This window comes from Protopterus annectens, chromosome 10.part0, assembly GCF_019279795.1.
Source record: "Protopterus annectens isolate FY-2018-M chromosome 10.part0, PAN1.0, whole genome shotgun sequence".
Lineage (NCBI taxonomy): Eukaryota > Metazoa > Chordata > Ceratodontiformes > Protopteridae > Protopterus > Protopterus annectens.
In genome coordinates, this window is record NC_056744.1 from 995,637,986 (window position 1) to 995,658,561 (window position 20,576).

Genomic DNA, 20,576 nt, shown 5'->3' on the forward strand with positions numbered 1-20,576 from the left:
GAGTCATGTTTGGGCCCCAACACTCCTTGGCTTCCGTTTTTTACGGGTGATGTCACCCGCCTAGAGTATGCCTCTGACAGAAAAAAAAAAATGAACATGCTTTTAGATGCTTCGCAACACATACCTTGGCTATTGCCAGCTATTCTCTTATGGGTGATGTCACCCACCTAGAAGTATGCCTCTGACAGCGCTGTGCTCAGTAATCTCAGTAGCGCATTCTGTAAATGCTTCATGCTGTAGTGAGTTCATGTAGGTAGGTGTAGGTTCGACTCCCGGCCCTTCCCTGTGTGTGTGTGTGTGTGTGTGTTTCCAGCTGCCTCTGCAGATGAACATGCTTTTAGACGCTTCGCAACACATACCTTGGCTATCAGCGGCCATTCCTTTACGGATGTTGTCACCCACCTGTACATGTGCCTCTGACGGTGGTGTGTTCGGTGGTCCACGTAGCGCATTCCATACCTGTGTCATACTTTTGTGCGGTTGGGTATGTGGGGGTGTGGTCAATCACCATGCCTGCCACATGTGTGTGTGTCCATGCTCCCAGCTGCATGGGTTCATAGGGTATGGCTTTAAGGTTTCCGCAGAACACTCATATCCTGCCGCCATCCCTGTGTTTGTGGATGGTGTGACACAGCTCGTGTACTGCTTGTGTGCCTGCTGTGGTTGGCGACCTTCGTAGCGTGTTCTCCACGTGCACCCTGCTATGGTGTGGTGGGGTGGTGCTGCGTACATTACACTCACGGGCTTGCCACATGTGTCCGTCTGTATCTCTGTCATTGTATATCTACGTACCTATGTTGTGCCCGTAGTGCTGCTCTTGCATGGACAGCTGTCTTTCCCATGTATCGCATATCTGCACGGCTGACACATAGAACTGTGGTACGTTGCATATCCACACATTGTCCATGCACCGTCCGTAGTCCAGAACACCCTAAAGACATCTGCTGGATATCGTGGCAGACAGCTATCCTTGCTGTACTGACACTGTACCGCATGCCATACACCTTGTGTGTAATTGCCTATTTATGGTGTGTGTATGTCTACCTGTGCTGTATGCATGGCCGTGTGTGTGTCCCGCTATAGCCATCTGTACAGGTGTTGCCACTATGGGTAATCCTTATGGACCGCTGTTTCATGTGCACATCTGCACATACCTGCAGACCGTACTACCCCTCCGACGGCAGCGGCCTTAGATCGACTGCTGCCCTAGGCTGTAGGGCTCCATGGCGCCCACCACCACAACACATGGTGCCCCCATCTTGGTATATCTACATGACACACCTACTAGACAGGTGGCCCTACTAGTGCGGCGCCCTGGGCAGCCGCAGGATTGGCGTATGCCTACGGCCGGCTATGAGCACATCACAAGGCATACGAATACATTCGGTGTTTTACGACGTCTAGGTTATAATGCCAGAGGGGGGACCTCATCAGGTATGCTGTAGAATGCGGATTTAGATGGATTATTAGGTGGAGGGTTGGCCACACACCAGGGCTGACCGATGGAACACTGATGAGGCCTCTTTTGAGAAGCAGGTGGATTAAACCCCGTAACAGGAATGTAGTTTAGGTACAGATGTAGAGTTAACACACATTTGTCCACTCTTTCAGTTCTGTACCACTGTATTACAGTGATATGATATGCATATCTTCTATATATATTGTTAGATCTTTGATTGCTGAGTATTCGGCATAGTACAATATCATGTAATACATGTGTTAATAGGATGCTTTCTGAGATGTTAATATATGTGTGTGTAGTTAACATTGCGTCTGTGCTTTCTATGCTGTGGTTACATGTTCATTGTTTGCTGAGAAAGTAACAAATGGAAGTGTAAGGGGGGATATTTAAAGCCTGGATGCTTCTATGTTATGTGTACGTCTCACGGAGCCTACGGGTGAAAGCGCTTACATGTGTATGACGTAACCTTTGTATACCAGATGTGACCTGTCGTGGACAATGTCTACGTTGACTGTTTCATCTACCTATGTGTGACTTGGTTTGTGTGCCATAAGGTGCCAGCGGGTCCTTGATGTTGATTAGGTGTATTCCATGGTCAGTTGACATTTATCCTATTAATTCACTGAAGGATGTTCTTCATAGGTGGGAACGCCATAGTTTGACCATCGTATGACTTTCCTAGCTGACGTTGATATTGTGCCATTGGTATGTGTTCCACAGGTCACCCATTTGTTCCACGGTATGGAAGCGTGTGATCCCCATTTTGGTGCTGGCAGATTGAGTGCTGTGTACGCCGGTATTCGCACAGCTGTCTGGTTTTGTATGGGGAGTATCTACTGTTGTCCCTATCTGTATTTCCTGTGTTATGCCTCACTGCAGCTGTGTGATTCCACCAGGTTTGCAGTTATGGGTGCCATCTTGGTCCTACGCTTGTCCATCCCTAGCGATTGCCTACTGGACACTGGTATGGAGCAGTACACATTTCACACCTGCATCTAGCATTAGCCGGTGGATGCTTTGCACAATTAGTGGGGAGTAAGGCACGTGCTACTCCCACATCCCTCCCACGGTGCGGGACAACGTATTATCTGCCAAACAACACCGAGCCCCGTTTCTGCATACCCAGGATCCCATGGCTGCAACCCTCGACGGTACGCATTACACATCCGTCATGTGTGCGGGAATGGGATGTGGACGCACCTCTATGGACTCTACAATCTGGGAATGTCTGTTCATATGTCCTGCATTCCGTGGACAGTTGTCATCAACCTTGAACACGCTGGGGGTGCATATGTCTGGCTGTACCGTAGTCACGGCTGTCAGTTCTTCTGGGTCTCTCGATCGCAGCTTGTTGACATTGCGTACGGATGAATCTTTGGGGTCCTACTATGAACACCATTGTGCATATGTACAGTGTAGACCTTGTTGGAGTGTGTCCATCTGGCCAGTGGGTTTGACTGCTGCTGTATGTTCCCCAATCGCGGATGTCTGCTTGCTACACATATTATGTAGTGCTACGTTAACCAGGTTATTCTAAACTGAAAACGGATGCTGTAAATCCAATGATGCAGGCTAGGAAATGCTTTAACTAATCCTCAGATGTCCCATTAGGAAATTTCCGCCACTGTATTGTCAAAATGACACAACCAAAACATGTAGATCCTATTAATTCATTGAAGTATGTTCTTTATATGCGTGAACGCCATAGTTTAAGGATCCTATGACTTTCCTAGTTGACGTTGTTGGTGTGCCATTAGTATGTGTTCCGCAGGTCGCCCATGTGTTCCGCAGTATGGTAGCGAGTGATCCCCATTTCCTTGCTGGCAGATTGAGTGCTGTGTACGCTGGTATTCGCACAGCGGTCTGACTTTGTATGTGGAGTCTCTACTGTAGTCCCTATCTGTATTCCCTGTGTTATGCCTTACTACAGCTGTGTAATTCCACCAGGTTTGCAGTTATGGGTGCCATCTTGGTCGTACGTTTGTCCATCCTTGGGAAATGCCTACTGGACACTGGTATAGGACTGTACCCATTTCACAGCTACATTTAGCATTTTGCGGTGGATGGTTTTCATTATTGGTAGGGGGTAAGGCATGTGCTATACCCACATCCCTCCCACGGGGCGGGACAACGGATTATCTGCCAAACAACACCGAGCCCCATTTCTGAATACCCACGATCCCATGGCTGCAGCCCTCGACGGTACCCATTATACATTCTTCATGTGTGCGGGACTGAGATGTGGACGCACTTCTATGGACTCGACCATATGGGTATTTCTGCTCATATGTCCTACATTTCATGGACACCTGTCATCAACCTTAAACACGCTGGTGGTGCATATGTCTAACTGTGCCATAGTCACGGCTGTTACGCCTTCAGCGTCGCTTCCTCCATCACGTTTATATTGCATAGGGTTAAATTTTTGGGTCCTACAATGGACACCGATGTGCATATATAAAGTGTAGAACCTGTTGCACTGTGTCCATCTGGCCAGTGGGTTTGACTGCTGATGTATGTTCCCCAATCGCGGATGTGTGTTTGACTACACATATTATGTAGTGCTACGACATCCAGGTCTTTCAAACCTGAAACCGAATGGTGTACATCCACAGATGCAGGTTAGCAACTGCTTTACATAATCCTCAGAAGTCACAATAGGAAATATCCGCCACTGTATTGTCAAAATAACACCACCATAACATGTGGATCCTATTAATTCATTGAAGGATGTTCTTTATATGTGGGTACGCCATAGCTTAACCATCCTATAACCTTCCTAGTTGACATTGTTGGTGTGCCATTACTATGTGTTCCGCAGATCGCCCATTTGTTCCGCAGTATGGAAGCGAGTGATCCCCATTTTCTTGCTAGCAGATTGAGTGCTGTCTACGCCGGTATTCGCACGCCGGTCTGGCTTTGTATGGGGGTGTGTACTGTGGTCCCTATCTGTATTTTCTGTGTTATGCCTTACTGCAGCTGTGGAATTACAACGGGTTTGCAGTTATGGGTGACCATCTTGATAAAGTCGTTTGTCCGTCCATGGGAATTGCCTACTGGACACTGGTATAGGGCTGTACACATTTCACAGCTGCATTTAGCATTCTCCGGTGGATGATTTGCATTATTAGTGGGGAGTAACGCATGTGCTATACCCACATCCCTCCCACGGGGTGGGACGACGGATTATCTGCCAATCAACACCGAGCCCCATTTCTGCATACCCACGATCCCATGTCTGTAACCCTCGACGATACCCATTGCACATCCTTCATGTGTGCGGGAATGGGATGTGGACGCACGTCTATGGACTCGGCAATCTGGGGAGTCCTATTCATATGTCCTGCATTTCATGGACACTTGTCATCAACCTTGAACACGCTGGTGGTGCATATATCTAGCTGTGCCATAGTCACGGCTGTCAGTTCTTCTGGGTCTCTCGATCGCAGCCGGTTCACATTGCGTACGGATTAATTTTTAGGGTCCTACAATGGACACCAATGTGCACATGTAAAGTGTAGAACTTATTGGACTGTGTCCATCTGGCCAGTGGGCTTGACTGCTGCTGTATGTTCGGCAATCACGGATGTCTGTTTGAGTACCCATATTATGTAGTGCTACGTAAACCGGGGTTTTCGACACTGAACCCAAATGGTGTTATTCCAATGATGCAGGCTAACAATTGCTTCAACTAATCTGCAGATATCCCATTAGGACATTCCCGCCTCTGTAATGTCAAATTAACATGACCAAAACATGTAGATCCTATTGATTCATTGAAGGATGTTCTTTATATGTGGGTACGCCATAGCTTAACCATCCTATAACCTTCCTAGTTGACGTTGTTGGTGTGCCATTAGTATGTGTTCTGCAGGTCACCCATTTGTTCCGCGGTATGGAAGCGAGTGATCCCCATTCTCTTGCTGGCAGATTGAGTGCTGTATACGCCGGTATTCGCACGGCGGTCTGACTTTGTATGTGGAGTCTCTACTGTAGTCCCTATCTGTATTCCCTGTGTTATGCCTTACTACAGCTGTGTGATTCCACCAGGTTTGCAGTTATGGGTGCCATCTTGGCCGTACGTTTGTCCATCCATGGGAACTGCCTAATGGACACTGGTATAGGGCTGTACACATTTCACAGCTGCATTTTGCATTCTCCGGTGGATGATTTGCATTATTAGTGCGGAGTAACGCATATGCTATACCCACATCCCTCACACGGGGTGGGACAACGGATCATCTGCCAATCAACACCGAGACCCATTTCTGCATACCCATGATCCCATGGCTGCAACCCTCAACGGTACCCATTGCACATCCTCCATGTGTGCGGGAATGGGATGTGGACGCACTTCTATGGACTCGACAATCTGGGGATTTCTGTTCATATGTCCTGCATTTCATGGACAGTTGTCATCAACCTTGGACACGCTGGTGGTGCATATATGTAGCTGTGCCATAGTCACGGCTGTCACTTCATCTGGGTCTCCCGATCGCAGCAGGTTGACAGTGCGTACGGATAAATTTTTGGGTCCTACAATGGACACCAATGTGCATATGTAAAGTGTAGAACTTGTTGGACTGTGTCCATCTGGCCAGTGGGTTTGACTGCTGCTGTATGTTCAGCAATCACGGATGTCTGTGTGAGTACCCAAATTATGTAGTGCTACGTAAACCGGGTTTTTCTACACTGAACCCAAATGGTGCAATTCCAATGATGCAGGCTAACAATTGCTTTAACTAATCCGCAGATGTCCCATTAGGACATTCCCGCCTCTGTATTGTCAAATTAACACGACCAAAACATGTAGGTCCTATTAATTCATTGAAGGATGTTCTTTATATGTGGGTACGCCATAGCTTAACCATCCTATAACCTTCCTAGTTGACGTTGTTGGTGTGCCATTAGTATGTGTTCCGCAGGTCACCCATTTGTTCCGCGGTATGGAAGCGAGTGATCCCCATTCTCTTTCTGGCAGATTGAGTGCTGTGTACGCCGGTATTCGCACGGCGGTCTGACTTTGTATGTGGAGTCTCTACTGTAGTCCCTATCTGTATTCCCTGTGTTATGCCTTACTACAGTTGTGTGATTCCACCAGGTTTGCAGTTATGGGTGCCATCTTGGCCGTACGTTTGTCCATCCATGGGAACTGCCTAATGGACACTGGTATAGGGCTGTACACATTTCACAGCTGGATTTTGCATTCTCCGGTGGATGATTTGCATTATTAGTGCGGAGTAACGCATATGCTATACCCACATCCCTCACACGGGGCGGGACAACGGATCATCTGCCAATCAACACCGAGACCCATTTCTGCATACCCACGATCCCATGGCTGCAACCCTCGATGGTACCCATTGCACATCCTCCATGTGTGCAGGAATGGGATGTGGACGCACTTCTATGGACTCGACAATCTGGGGATTTCTGTTCATATGTCCTGCATTTCATGGACAGTTGTCCTCAACCTTGAACACGCTGTTGGTGCATATATGTAGCTGTGCCATAGTCACGGCTGTCACTTCATCTGGGTCTCTCGATCGCAGCCGGTTGACATTGCGTACGGATAAATTTTTGGGTCCTACAATGGACACAAAAGTGCATAAGTAAAGTGTAGAACATGTTGGACTGTGTCCATCTGGCCAGTGGTTTTGACTGCTGCTGTATGTTCCCCAATCGCGGATGTGTGTTTGACTACCCATATTATGTAGTGCTACGAACCCATGTTTTACTACGATTAACCCAAATGGTGTTAATCTAATGCTGCAGGTTGGCAACTGCTTTAAGTAATCCTCGGAAGTCCCAGTAGGACATATACGCCACTGTATTGTCAATATAACACAGCCAGAACATGTAGAACCTATTAATTCATTGAAGGATGTTCTTTATAACTGGGAACGCCAGTGTTTAAGCATCCTATGACCTTCCTAGTTGATGTTGTTGGTGTGCCATTAGTATGTGTTCCACAGGTCGCCCATTTGTTCCGCAGTATGGCGAGTAATCCCCATGTTGTTGCCGGCAGATTGAGTGCTGTGTACGCCGGTATTCGCACGGCGGTCTGGATTTCTATGGGGAGTGTCTACTGTAGTTGCCATCTGCATTTCCTGTGTTAGGCCTTACTGCAACTGTGTAATTCCACCGGGCTTGCAGGTATGGGTGCCATCCTGGTCGTAGGCTTGTCCATCCATGGGAATTGCCTACTGGACACTGTTATGGCCTGTACACATTCCACACCTGCATTTAGCATTATCCGGTGGATGCTTTGCATTATTAGTGGGGAGTAGGTCATGTGCTACACCCACATCCCTCCCACGGGGCGGGACAACGGATTATCTGCCAAACAACACCGAGCCCCATTTCTGCATACCCAAGATCCCATGGCTGCAACCCTCGACAGTACCCATTACACATCCTTCATGTGTGCGGGACTGGGATGTGGACGCACATGTATGGACTCGTCGATCTGGGGATTTCTGCTAATATGTCCTGCATTTCATGGACACTTGTCATCAACCTTAAACACGCTGGTGGTGCATATGTCTAACTGTGCCGTAGTTACGGCTATCGTGTCATCTGGTGGTCGGTAACGGCTGGATGGAATTCTGTTAGGATGAATTTTTGGGTCCTACAATGGACACCAATGTGCATATGTAAAGTTAGATGTTGCTGGACTGTGTCCAACTGGCCAATGGTTTTGACTGCTGCTGTATGTTCCCCAATCGTGGATGTCTGTTTGACTACCCATACTACGTGGTGCTACGTAAACCAGGTGTTTTAGAACTGGGAACAAATGGTGTACATCCAAAGATGCAGGTTAGCAACTGCTTTAAATTAACCTCAGGCGTCCCAATAGGAAATATCCGTCACTGTATTTTCAACATAACACCACCAGAACATGTTGATCCCCTATGTATTCATTGAAGCATGTTCTCTTTATAGGTGGGAACGCCATAGTTTACATATCCTAGTTGACGTTGTTGGTGTGCCATTAGTATGTGTTCCACAGGTCGCCCTTCTGTTCCACAGTATGGTAGCAAGTGATCCCCATTTTGTTGCTGGCAGATTGAGTGCTGTGTACGCCGGTGTTTGCACGGTGGTCCAACTTTGTATGGGGAATGTCAACTGTAGTCCCTATGTGTATTTCCTGTGTTATGCCTTACTGCGGCTGTGTAATTCCACCTGGTTTGCAGTTATGGGTGCCATCTTAGTCGTACGCTTGTCCATCCATGAGAATTGCCTATTGGACACTGGTATAGGGCTGTACACATTTCACACCTGCATTTAGCATTCTCCGGTGGATGCTTTGCATTATTAGTGGGGGGTAAGGCAGGTGCTACGCCCACATCCCTCCCACGGGGCGGGACGATGGATTACTTGCCAAGCAACACTGAGCCCTGTTTCTACATACCCAGGATCCCTTGGCTGCAACACTCGACAGTACCCATTACACATCCTTCATGTGTGCGGGACTGGGATGTGGACGCACTTCTATGGACTCGGAACTCTGGGGATTTCTGTGCATATGTCCTGCATTTCATGGACACTTGTCATCAACCGTAATAACGCTGGTGGTGCATATGTCTAGCCGTGCCGTAGTTACGGGTGTCGCTTCTTCTGGTTGAACGATAACGGCTATATGATGTTCCATAGGTATCAATTTTTGGGTCCTACAATGGACACCAATGTGCATATGTAAAGTGTAGAACCTGTTGGACTGTGTCCATCTGGCGGGTGGTTTTGACTGAACTTCCTAGTTGACGTTGTTGGTGTGCCATTAGTATGTGTTCCACAGGTCGCCCATTTGTTCCGCAGCATGGCAGCGAGTAATCCCCATTTTGGTGCTGGCAGATTGAGTGCTGCGTCGCCGGTATTCGCATCGGTCCGACTTTGTATGGGGAGTGTCCACTGTAGTTCCCACCTGTATTTCCTGTGTTATGCATTCCTGCAGATGTGTAATTCCACCGGGTTTGCAGTTATGGGTGCCATCTTGGCCATAAGTTTGTCCGTCCATGGGTAATGCCTACTGGACACCGGTATAGGGCTGTTCACATTTCACAGCTGCATTTAGCATTCTCCGGTGGATGTTTTGCATTATTAGTGGGGAATAACGCATGTGCTATACCCACATCCCTCCCACGGGGTGGGACGACGGCTTATCTGCCAAATAACACAGAGCCCCGTTTCTGCATACCCAGGATCCCATGGCTGCAACAGTCGTCAGTACCCATTACAAATCCTTCATGTGTGCGGGACTGGGATGTGGACGAACTTCTATGGACTTGACAGTCTGGGGTTTTCTGTTCATATGTCCTGCATTTCATGGACACTTGTCATCAACATTAAACATGCTGGTGGTGCATATGTCTAGCTGTGCCGTGGTCATGACTGTCGCTTCTCCTGGTTGGACGATGAAGGCTGGCAGGTACTCCATACGGGACAATTTTTGGGTCCTACAATGGACACCAATGTGCATATGTAAAGTGTAGAGCTTGTCGGACTGTGTCCATGTGGCCAGTAGTTTTGACTGCTGCTGTATGTTCCCCAATCGCGGATGTCTGCTTGACTACCCATAGTGTGTAGTGCTACGGAAACCAGGTTTTCCAAAGCCGGAACCAAATGGTGTACATCCAATGATGCAGGTTAACAACCGCTTTAAATAATCCCCAGAGGTCCCAGTAGGGAAGTATCGCCACTTTATTGTCGGAATGACACCACCATAACAGGTAAATCACGAGCACTTTGGCCCGGTCTTACCGGCCATTTGCAAGTGTACTTAGCAGACACATATCAATAAAAGTTAAATAATACATATTGTAATACTGAAGTTAATCTATGTTATTTGGACAATGGATTCTGCTATTGACATACGATGCTGTGGGTGTTGCCGGTTACCATACACATGGCTTTCTCAAAGGCCGAATTCACAATTCTGAACACTACTGTGGTCTCCTTTAAGGACCCTGAGCCAGTGGTCAACATTACTCAAGCCACTGCATCACTTACATATGCCTTCTACCGGCACCTACAGGACTGCATGGATCAGGCATTCCCTTACCCAACTGTGGTTCATTGTACCAATACCAAGCATCCAGTGTGGTGTACCCCAGCCATACACAAGCTGTACAATGAGAGGAGGTGCCTACTACAAGGCAGAGCAGACACCTTGTGAGGTATGACACCCTTGCTCATTATATGTGAAGAGCTACAGGCTGACATGACATAGTCCGGGGCAGGTTCCACAGATATATCTCCAGGGACTCGACAGACAATCATACGGCCTTCATTTGCTATGCTGGACACCTGGGAGGTAACTCCCAGATATGCTCTGACTGGGTTCACAATGATGTGGAGTTTACTGAACATACACACATTGCCAACATATGGGCTGACAGGTTCGGTGAAGACATCTCCACCCCCCCCCACATGGAGAGATGTCTGTACCAGCGGTTTGTGGTCCCCGAATGTTCTGTAACGCATGGGTGGGACATGCTCTGTCCAAGGTAGTGAACACAGCATCCATGGGACCAGCTGGTGTCCCGACTGTGTACTCCGCGATCTCATTGAGGAATTAGACCCACAGTTGGGACAGCTGTTTATTCTTAGCCTCACCTCGGGTAACGTACCCAAGTTGTGGCGCACGGCGACTGTAGTCCCACTTCACAGGGCCAGTGCCTCCACTGACCCTGGTTATTACCATCCCATTACCATGAGAAGACTTATCTGCAAAGTCATGGGGAAGGATCATACTGCGGCCCGTAGATGACGACATAGGGGACCTGCATACTTTGCATCCAACCCAGTTTTGCTTGGTCAGGGGTGGTTCATGCGTTTAAATCCTGGTTGATGTTTTAGGGACAGTCACAGAGGCCATTGTTGAGGGTCATGCAGTCCATACAGCCTACCTCAACCTGGCAAAGGGCTTCAACACAATACCCCCCCTTGGGTATCATTGATAAACCCATCGGCTTGGATGTGAACACGTACATCACAGGATGGGTTGCAAACTGGCTAGGTGACACGACCCACGCGGTCATAGCTGCTGGCAGCATGTCGGACTTACTGCCTGTCACAGGCGGTGTCCCACGGGGCTCTGCCCTGGGTCCACTCTTTTTCTACATCTACATTTCCACAGTACAAGCACACACAGGGGTGTTATGGCTGACATTGTTTGTAGATGACTGCGAACCGGGTGCCATAGTGGGACGGACATCTGACACAGATATCTTTCAAAGGGGCCTCCCAGATATGGATATCTGCTGTCAGGGACATGGCCTACAGCTACATGCCAGGTGATGCATAGTCATACCCATCGGGAAGAACGAGGTCACCCCTGTCCGGCATATGGGTGGCAGTCCACTGAGCACGGGGGGAATTACCAGGGATCTGGGGACCCAGGTTGTCAGTCACCATTCGTTCGACACACACGTTGCTATCGTGGTTCGGTGGAACTTCTACATTGCCCGCCTGATCATGCAGGGATTCACATCTAGATCGGGGTAGGTCATTGTCTCCTTGTACTCATTACTCATTACACCTATGATTGAGTACATTGCCCCATTCGGAAGGTATCTGACCCGACACCTACAGCGGCTGGGAAGGCCCCATAGGTTAATCGTCAGACAGATGCAGGGTGTCAGTGATTTGTGTTATGCTGCCCCACTGTAAGGACCCCTGCTCCATTCAGTCACATACCTCTTGTTCAGTGTTGACCTGTGCCTGACATACGAGGCCATGTCGACCCATATTTGATGACTATGCTTCACCTACTGGATCTACATCCCTCGGAACCACAAGGGCAGGTGACGTGAACCTTGACACGGTCATTAATAGAATGTGTTGGAGTGACACATACATCACCCAGACACTCACTATGCTGTGGATCTACATCACAGTACATGTGAGGCAGAGAACCTTGCTAGCCTTGTTCGAGGGGATCTTGTCCGTTGGATGGGGATTGCAGATATACCCCAGGGATTACATCATTGTCACTGCTTGACAGAGGTACAGCAATATAATAGGCATTTATCTCCAGACCGGAGGGTTGGCAAAGGAAACCTAGCTATGGCCTAGGGTTATGGCTGCCCTTGGGTAGATAGCCTACTCTGTACCTATGGACCTATGAACCTATGTTCATAGTTTGTCCCATTCACACTTGTCTATCCCTATCCTCTTTCTCATGTGTATATTTCTGTGGCACGTGATTGAACTCTGTATTACCTGCAGGTATGCTGTCTACAGTGCACATACGTCACGGTTGATTACAGTGTATCTGTGTACCTACCTCTGTGATACTGAGGACTACCACACATCCTTCACAGCATTACATGCATATGTCCATTCTATTATTCTTTGGCCTAAGGGGGGGTGTTAAGGCAACGGTTACACGTGTCCCTGTTTGTGCGAGCGTCATGGTGGTCTTTGACCAGCCTCCGTTGCTGTCGTGGGATGGACGGTGGTGTTGGTGTGTGTGTTTGGCATGTGTTTTCACTGCCGGTACATCTGTGGGAGGTGGGGTTGGCACATGTTCCTCTTTGCAGGGGGCCCCATCCTGGACTTTTTTGTCATGCATCTACACTTGGCACGTGCCATATGTCCTGTGCTATTCCCACAGTCGTGTATGCCTTCATGCATTACTACTGCGTGTTACTGGCTGTTTGTATGTGGTACACATGGCTATTATGGTGGATGGCTTGTCCTATTCCCATGCTATGACATACCCATCCATCCAGGCATATGCATGTTATTCCGTCCTTTGCGTTGGCCGTGGGTGTTTGGCCGTCCGGCAACGCTACTCTCAACATGTGATGTCCCACCTTCCCCTTCTGTGTGTGTGGCACCCTGTTAGGGCGTCCTGTTTGGCAGGCAGATGTTCCGCTATATGTGTTGTGTTTGACATGTCTGCATAGCTAATCATCGGTGCGATGGCTGAACATACCGCCTTGCCCAGATGTGTGCAGTTATGGGCACCGTGGCGTGTGCACACCTATGGGGTTTCAACAGGTCCATACCACATGCGGGATGTACACATTCTGCCGACACATTCACATGCAGCTACTTGGATATCTGTACCTGAGGCGGGTTGTTAACATGTGGGGTACATATTTGCCCGCGTGGCACTGCCTAGGACAATACTTCTTACCACTTTTCAGGTATGCCCATCGTGTGTAGGTGTGTAGCTGCGCAAGGCTGCTAGCTGGGTTGGGTGCACAGTCGTACGTGGGTGCGGGTTACATGCTATGACGGGGCTGTTGTGTATTACATTTGCATGCATGAGTTCTGCTTCTGGATATTATGCTTAGACATATGCCGTCCTATGTGTATGCGACGAGCACGTTGCTGGGTGTGGTACATGTTGCTATGCACATGTTTGCCTGTGTTTAGGGTATCATGTTTCCTTCTTGTTGTTATATCGACACGGCTACCCGGCTGTGTACTCTCACTACTGCTGGTGACCATGCCCATGTCGCTACTTCTATGTCGGTGTGGCGCGCTGACATGCTGCGGTACACCTTCACTGGGTATGCCCACTGACAGTGCATTGCGGGATGGACACGGTATTATGCGTATCCTTTATTCCTTGGACGGGTACACTTAGGACTTCGTGGGTTAATGTTTGGTTCTCCGTTTTGTTGGAACGGGTACTATGTTGCATAGTCTGTGTACGTTTCATTCTCCGCGGGCCCTGGCTGGTGCGGTTACTATTACAGGCGGACTGTGGAAGTCAGCACTTTAGGTTGCTCATCGCCTGCCGGTTTGGCCACGCCTCCGGACGCATCCTACTTGGGCTCGCTCACATGCCCTACGCACGTGTCTGTGGTTGCGGCGCGCACTCATTACTATGCATATGGCACTGCTACGTCGACTATTCCCTGCTCCGCCGGCGCAAGCCTTACACCGGCCTTGCGCCGAGCTTCATGAATCCCGGGGAAGGTCTAGCATGGTGTGGCCTCTTGTACGCAACTTCGGCAACATTACTCAATATCAACCCGTCCCCATAGCCTCTATGTCTTAGATTACTAATAACTGAATCTACCTCTGTCCTAAAATCATCATCCCTAGCATTCAATCTGGAAGCTCTATAAATCTGACTCAATACTACATTCTTGAAAACAATGCGGATGTGAACTATCCCTGTGCAATAGTTGATTAACATGGCAGTCTTTCTTGTGTAGCTTTGTATAAATTTCACCTTCACTCTCCCTGGCTATTGTAACATCAAGGAAGTCAATCCCAGTATGGAAATTTTAGAAGTAAATTTCAAAAAGTGAGAACTTTGGTTAACATAGTCTAGAAAAATTGAAAACATCTTAGCATCACCTTCCCATAAAATAAATAGGTTGTCCACAAATCTTCTGTGGAACAGGATATTGCTACCAAAAGGACCTCCTAAAAGATGGTCGGCCTCCCAAATCACCATTACAGCATTGGCGTAGCTATTTGCCGATGAAGTGCCCATAGCTATGCCACTGCACTGTCTATAGGCTTAGTCACCAAATACAAATAAATTGTGTTCAAGGACAATTTCTAGAAGTTTCTCTAATAAATTGATATCCCTACTGCTATAATCTGTGTAAGTCCTCTTGAACGTAACTATGTTCCTGATCCCTTCATCATTGGGAATTACAGTAAATAGAGAGACCACATCCATGGTAACAAACAGAAACTCCCTATTACTGTGGGTTGGTATAAAACCATACAGGTCATGTAAAAAATGTTCAGTGTCCCTTAATACATGGGACAACTTATCCAAGCAAGGTCTCAAACACTTCTCAATATAAACAGATAAAGGCTCCGTACTCCAGTTTCTGCCAGAGACAACAGGTCTCAAAGGAGGATTGAGCCTATTCTTATGTACCTTCGGTAAACCCTTGATGAATGGTACCGTTGGATTATCTACATAAAAATAATCCATTAACTTCTCATCTATCAAACCCATCTCAAACATACATTTCACTAAAATCTGTATGTTATGGATAAAGCCATTAACTTGTATAGGAAGCAATTTCTCATAGAAATGAGCATCATTTAACATCTCTGTCATTTTGCAATTATACCATTCTTTATCCAAAACAACTATCAACCCATCTTTGTCTGCCGGTCTTATAATAATACTCATATTGCTTTCTAAGTCCTTTAGTGCCTTCACCTCATCTTTCAACGAGTTGTTCTTATGAAACAGAGGTAGTCTTCTATCCTGTTGCATACCTAAGCTGTAAATATCCTGAATGCAAAGCTTCTCAAAAGCTGTTACCAAAGAATTCATTTTAGGTACACAAGTGCTAAGTTTACTAAACACATCATTCCTATCACGTACAATATTCTCTGATTCCTTAAATAATAACTTCAAGGTCAGGTTACGAACAAACATTTTAACATCAAATATCACATCCGTACAATCAGATCTAGTGGCTGGTATGAACGAAAGTCCTTTACTCAAGACATTCAGTTCAAAGTCAGTAAGTGAAACACTAGAGAGATTCAACACTAAACTTTTTTGGCATTCATGAATGCCTTCTTTATACTGTTGTTCGTATCTACAGTACCTTCTAGTTTCCGTTTGTTGCGACTCCAACCTCTCTGTTGTTCCCTGATCAACTTGTAACCCTGCTCCCTGACTGGAAGCAGAAAATGGGGGTCATATTGTGAAGTGGAGTCAATAACATTCTGTTCCCTTGATGTCATATCTATGATGGGACTAGCTAACAACATGCGTTCCTGATGAATTTGGGCTGTTGTTACAATAACCTTCTTGCGGGCGCCCAAATCAATGCTGGAAGTATCCGCATATCCACTTGCTTGCTTCATTGGTCTCAGTGCTGCTGGTCTCTCCTGCTGCACGTTGTTACGCACAACCTTCATACCCACACTACCATCTAGTGGGGTAACCAAAGGAACGCTCGTATTCTCTCTTGGGAGAGATTCTGTTGTCATCATGAGGTCAAGGGAAGACAATCCCTACCCGGAAATCTGCACGGCCCCTGCAGATTTTACAAATCTTACCCTTCTGTAGCTTAATCTCATAAGCCTTGAGGGAATCAAGCATGTCCATCACATATTGGTCCACAACAGTGTCCGGGAATGTTGACAGTAATTCTGAATATTTAGTGTTAATTAATTCAGTTAACAAAACAATCTCTCTATCGGCTGCATCTATCAAAAGTTTAAGATAGACAAAGCTGGTCTGAATATTTAACTTATGCCATTCGAGCAATAAAAAATTGTCACCATTGATATGAGAGGGCATCTTCAAAATACGAAGACCTCGCGGAACAATATGTTCAGCGAGGCATACTTCTAAATGAAATTTCTGATACTGACACCTTTTCAATTTGTATAAATCTTTCTCAAGTGAAAAAAGTTGAGTTTTCAGGGCAATAATACCCACCAAACTGTTGGTCTCTTGCCCACCCTCTTGCACACAGCCAATAAGGGGGTTTGAACCTTTCATAATTTTCGATATCTTATCAACTAAGTACAGCACTGAAGTCAAGGACTATACAGACATAATTCGAATGTGCTCACAATGGATGATGAGATAGTTAAAATTATAGATTCCACCCCTAGGTTTTTGATTTCGAATAACAAGTCGTTAAAGTGCAGATTATGCTATCCTAGGAATCTCAACGTTACAGGAAGCTATTCAGGCACTAGACCTTGTTGGCACTGCAATTGGTGTAAATATATTGACACTAGTTTGGAATTTAAGCATCCGGATAATGGTAATGTTTATAGCTTCAAGATCAGTGCCACTTGTGACACTGCACACTTGGTTTTCTTAGCTCACTGCACACAATGTAGGATGTTCTACATAGGGAAATCAGATCGTTCCTTTAAGGAAGGCATAAGGGAGCACATTTATAATATCAACAAGGGAAGCAAAGGGAATGCACTTCCGATCATAAATTTTTGTTTTTAGTGATTGCTGGAACTTATAACATTAGGTTAGGGGATATTAGAAGATTTAGAATCAACATGGATTGTGAAACTAAGAAGTGATTCAGGACATGGTCTTAATGAATCAGTACCCCTGAGACCCAGACTTAAACAAAGACCTCTTAGGAGGTAATTAATATATACATTAATTCTTTTTAATTATTAGGGTTTGATGTTTTATCATTTGTTTTTAATGTGCATATTTCTTTAAAAATAGAAATGTGATTTTAAATTGGATATATAGGTGCTTTTTTTTTCCCTGTGCTAACTGATACACCTGATGATGCCTTTTGGTGAAAGCGCTTGTGTTTGTGCAATGAAGTAAAGCTTTTTTGAGTGAACAGCCGTGACTGTGCCTCTTTATTTCTTGGAACTGGATGTTCTTTTTTCAGAGACACAGCATTTGAGCCTTTTTGTGGTAGCTTTTGTGGGTTTTTTATGTTTGGAAATAAGTCTTTTGTCATGTCTAATTTGGCTTTTGGCCAAATTTCTGAGCTGTCGGTAGGTTGCATAATTGTTGCTATTCTTGTCTTTGCAATAGCGAGTCCAGGCTTTGCCCCACTGTTTTAGTAGGATAGTCTCTTTAGATAAGTAGGGAAGTTGTTTGGACTTGATACAAATTTTCCTGAAAGGAGAAAGATTATTTAAAATTTGCAGGAATGCATTATCAAAATACTGAACTGCAAGATCCAACTGTAGGGTTTTTAGGGGTGACCACTCGTATTCTTGTAATAGGGTGTTAAATAGTGAGGGGGAGAACTGTTTTTATTACATATATATCGATATATAATATTATTTATATTCTGTGCAAGTTTTCTGATAAGGTAAGTGGGGAGGTGGTCACTAAGAGAATCGGGGAGGCAACCTGTGTCATAGTTGTAATTGGATTTATTTGTTAAGATCCAGTTGAGTACAGGATGATTGTTTGTAACCTTATCTATATCTGTAGGTTGAGAAATACTTTGGGTGATGGCATAAAGGTTGATAAAGTTGGTAGGGGAGTTAGAGGAACAGGAAAACCAGTCAAGGTTAAAATCACAAAGTATTGTAGTCTCTTGAGAAAAATTGGAGGATGCCCCTTCTAGGATGTTTTCAATGTGTGAGAGGGTATTAGTGGGTTGAAGATAGATGGCTATTAAGATACTGGATTTTTGGGTGTTATTTGTAAGCAAGTCAGTACAATTTCTGCTGTGGGAAGTGGTGGAGAGCTGAACTAAGTTGAGGTGGTCCTTGTACACCATGGCAATACCACCCTCACGTTTGTATAATCTATCCTTTCTGATAAGACAACAGCCAGGAAGAAGTAATTCCTCAGTTTTTATATGTGGCTTGAGCCAGGTTTCAGTAATTATGGCTATTTCTGGGGAGTAAAGTATAAGGGCAGCATGGAATTCTTGAATTTTATTGAGGAGGCTTCTAAGATTAAAGTGTATTACAAGTAGGTCTGACTTAGATGATTTGAGTGGTGTGAAGGGGTAGTTGGTATTTGTATAGTTTGGAGGATGAGTTGGGTCGATAGTAGTGAAAGGAGTGGGGGCTAGGTTTGGGTGTATGTTAGATTGGAGTTTAATAAGGGTAAGCCAGTGTAATGTGAGATATTTTAGTTTGGAAAAAAGCTTGAGTTGTTCATGTAAGGAATGTGAGAGGCTATAGGCATGGTAGCATTTGGGTGGGAAGTATATAGAAGATTATTAAGTAATTGAGGGGAGATGTGTACAGTACCTCTATTATCATACAGCATCAGGAAAGTACACCAAACAAAATCAATCAAGGAACGAACGTCCACACAATAAAAATTTATTGTAAAGCTGTCGAGTCAACATTCTTTTTCAATACACATAACCTCAGCAAGAGTCATTCATTATATATTCAATGCCAGCCAATCATACCAAAAAATCAAATAATTATCCAACTAGTTGACTTACATACACAAAGTTAACTTACATACATTTGTAGTTAAAATACTTCACCTATAAAATACATATAAAACATTATTAAACATAAGACTCTTTAAACTTTAAAATGGGTTTCATACTATTGACCATATTCAACCCAGGGAACATGTCTTTTCTGAAAACATTAATCCATTTGTACTCAGCTCTTTCAGTTAGATTAACAATATCCCCCTCTTTGGTTTACATAGATTCTCTGGAGTGCCCTAAACTTAAATGTATAGTCATTACTATTTTCTACAATATGCAAAAATAGAGTATTAGTTTCTATTCCTCTATGAATTTCTGATAAATACGAAGTTTTTCTTTCTTTCAGTCTACAATTAGTTTTTTCTATATAGAAAAAACATGAGCATTTTTCACAGTTCGCTAAATACATAATATTCTCACTTGTACATGTGGCTAATGTATTAAAAGAAAATTTAGTCTTAAGAATAGGATGTACAAATTCAACATTTGTGTTAATGTATTTACAATACACACAGTTAAGACATGGGACTGTATTCCAAGTGTGTACCTGAGCTCCTTGTCTTTCTGGTCTGACACCCTTATAACATAATAACTGTTCTAAGTTTGTCTCCTTCTTAAAGACAAAAAAGATTTTACTGCAACTATCCTTTTCACATCACCATCAGACTGCAAAATAGTCCAGTTTATCTGAATAATGCTCTGTATTTGGTGTGAATGCCTACTATACTTCATAACATAGCCCAAATCATGTTTCCTAGTTGTCCTTACTATATCATTGTTATTTTGAGTCAGGGTACTCACTCTACATAAACAGGGTCTAGCTGAGTTACAACGTTCAGACATGGCATGATCAACATTATTTCCTAGTAGTTTCTTATCATAACCCCTCTGGATGAAATCACTAGTCATCATCTGTGGTGTTGAGCCGACTTGCTCATAAAAATTGACTTTTTACAACAACTTTATAGACATGTCTAGGGTGCATACTGGTATCATGTACATACCTAGTGGTCTGTACATCTTTTCTGTGTTTAAAGGTGTGCACCACACCATTAACCTTAAGCAGTCTCGCATCCAAAAAGCTGATCTCACTGACCAAAAAGTGCATATCAAAACAACGAAAATCTGTAGTATCATGTAGTTCTTCAACAAACAGTCCAAGGTTATGGCTAGTCATCTACAAAAATGCTTATAGAAAATTAAATAGCAATGTTTAAAACTATTCAACACAGAATCAAAAATATGTAGCTCTT

The 20,576-nt window shown here is 45.1% G+C and overlaps 1 protein-coding gene across 1 annotated transcript in view; it reads right to left on the reverse strand.

Annotated features, from left to right (window-relative positions):
• Positions 1-20,576, reverse strand: part of LOC122813440 (AP-1 complex subunit mu-2-like) — a 1,149,616-nt gene that overhangs the window by 702,887 nt on the left and 426,153 nt on the right. The window lies entirely within an intron of this gene.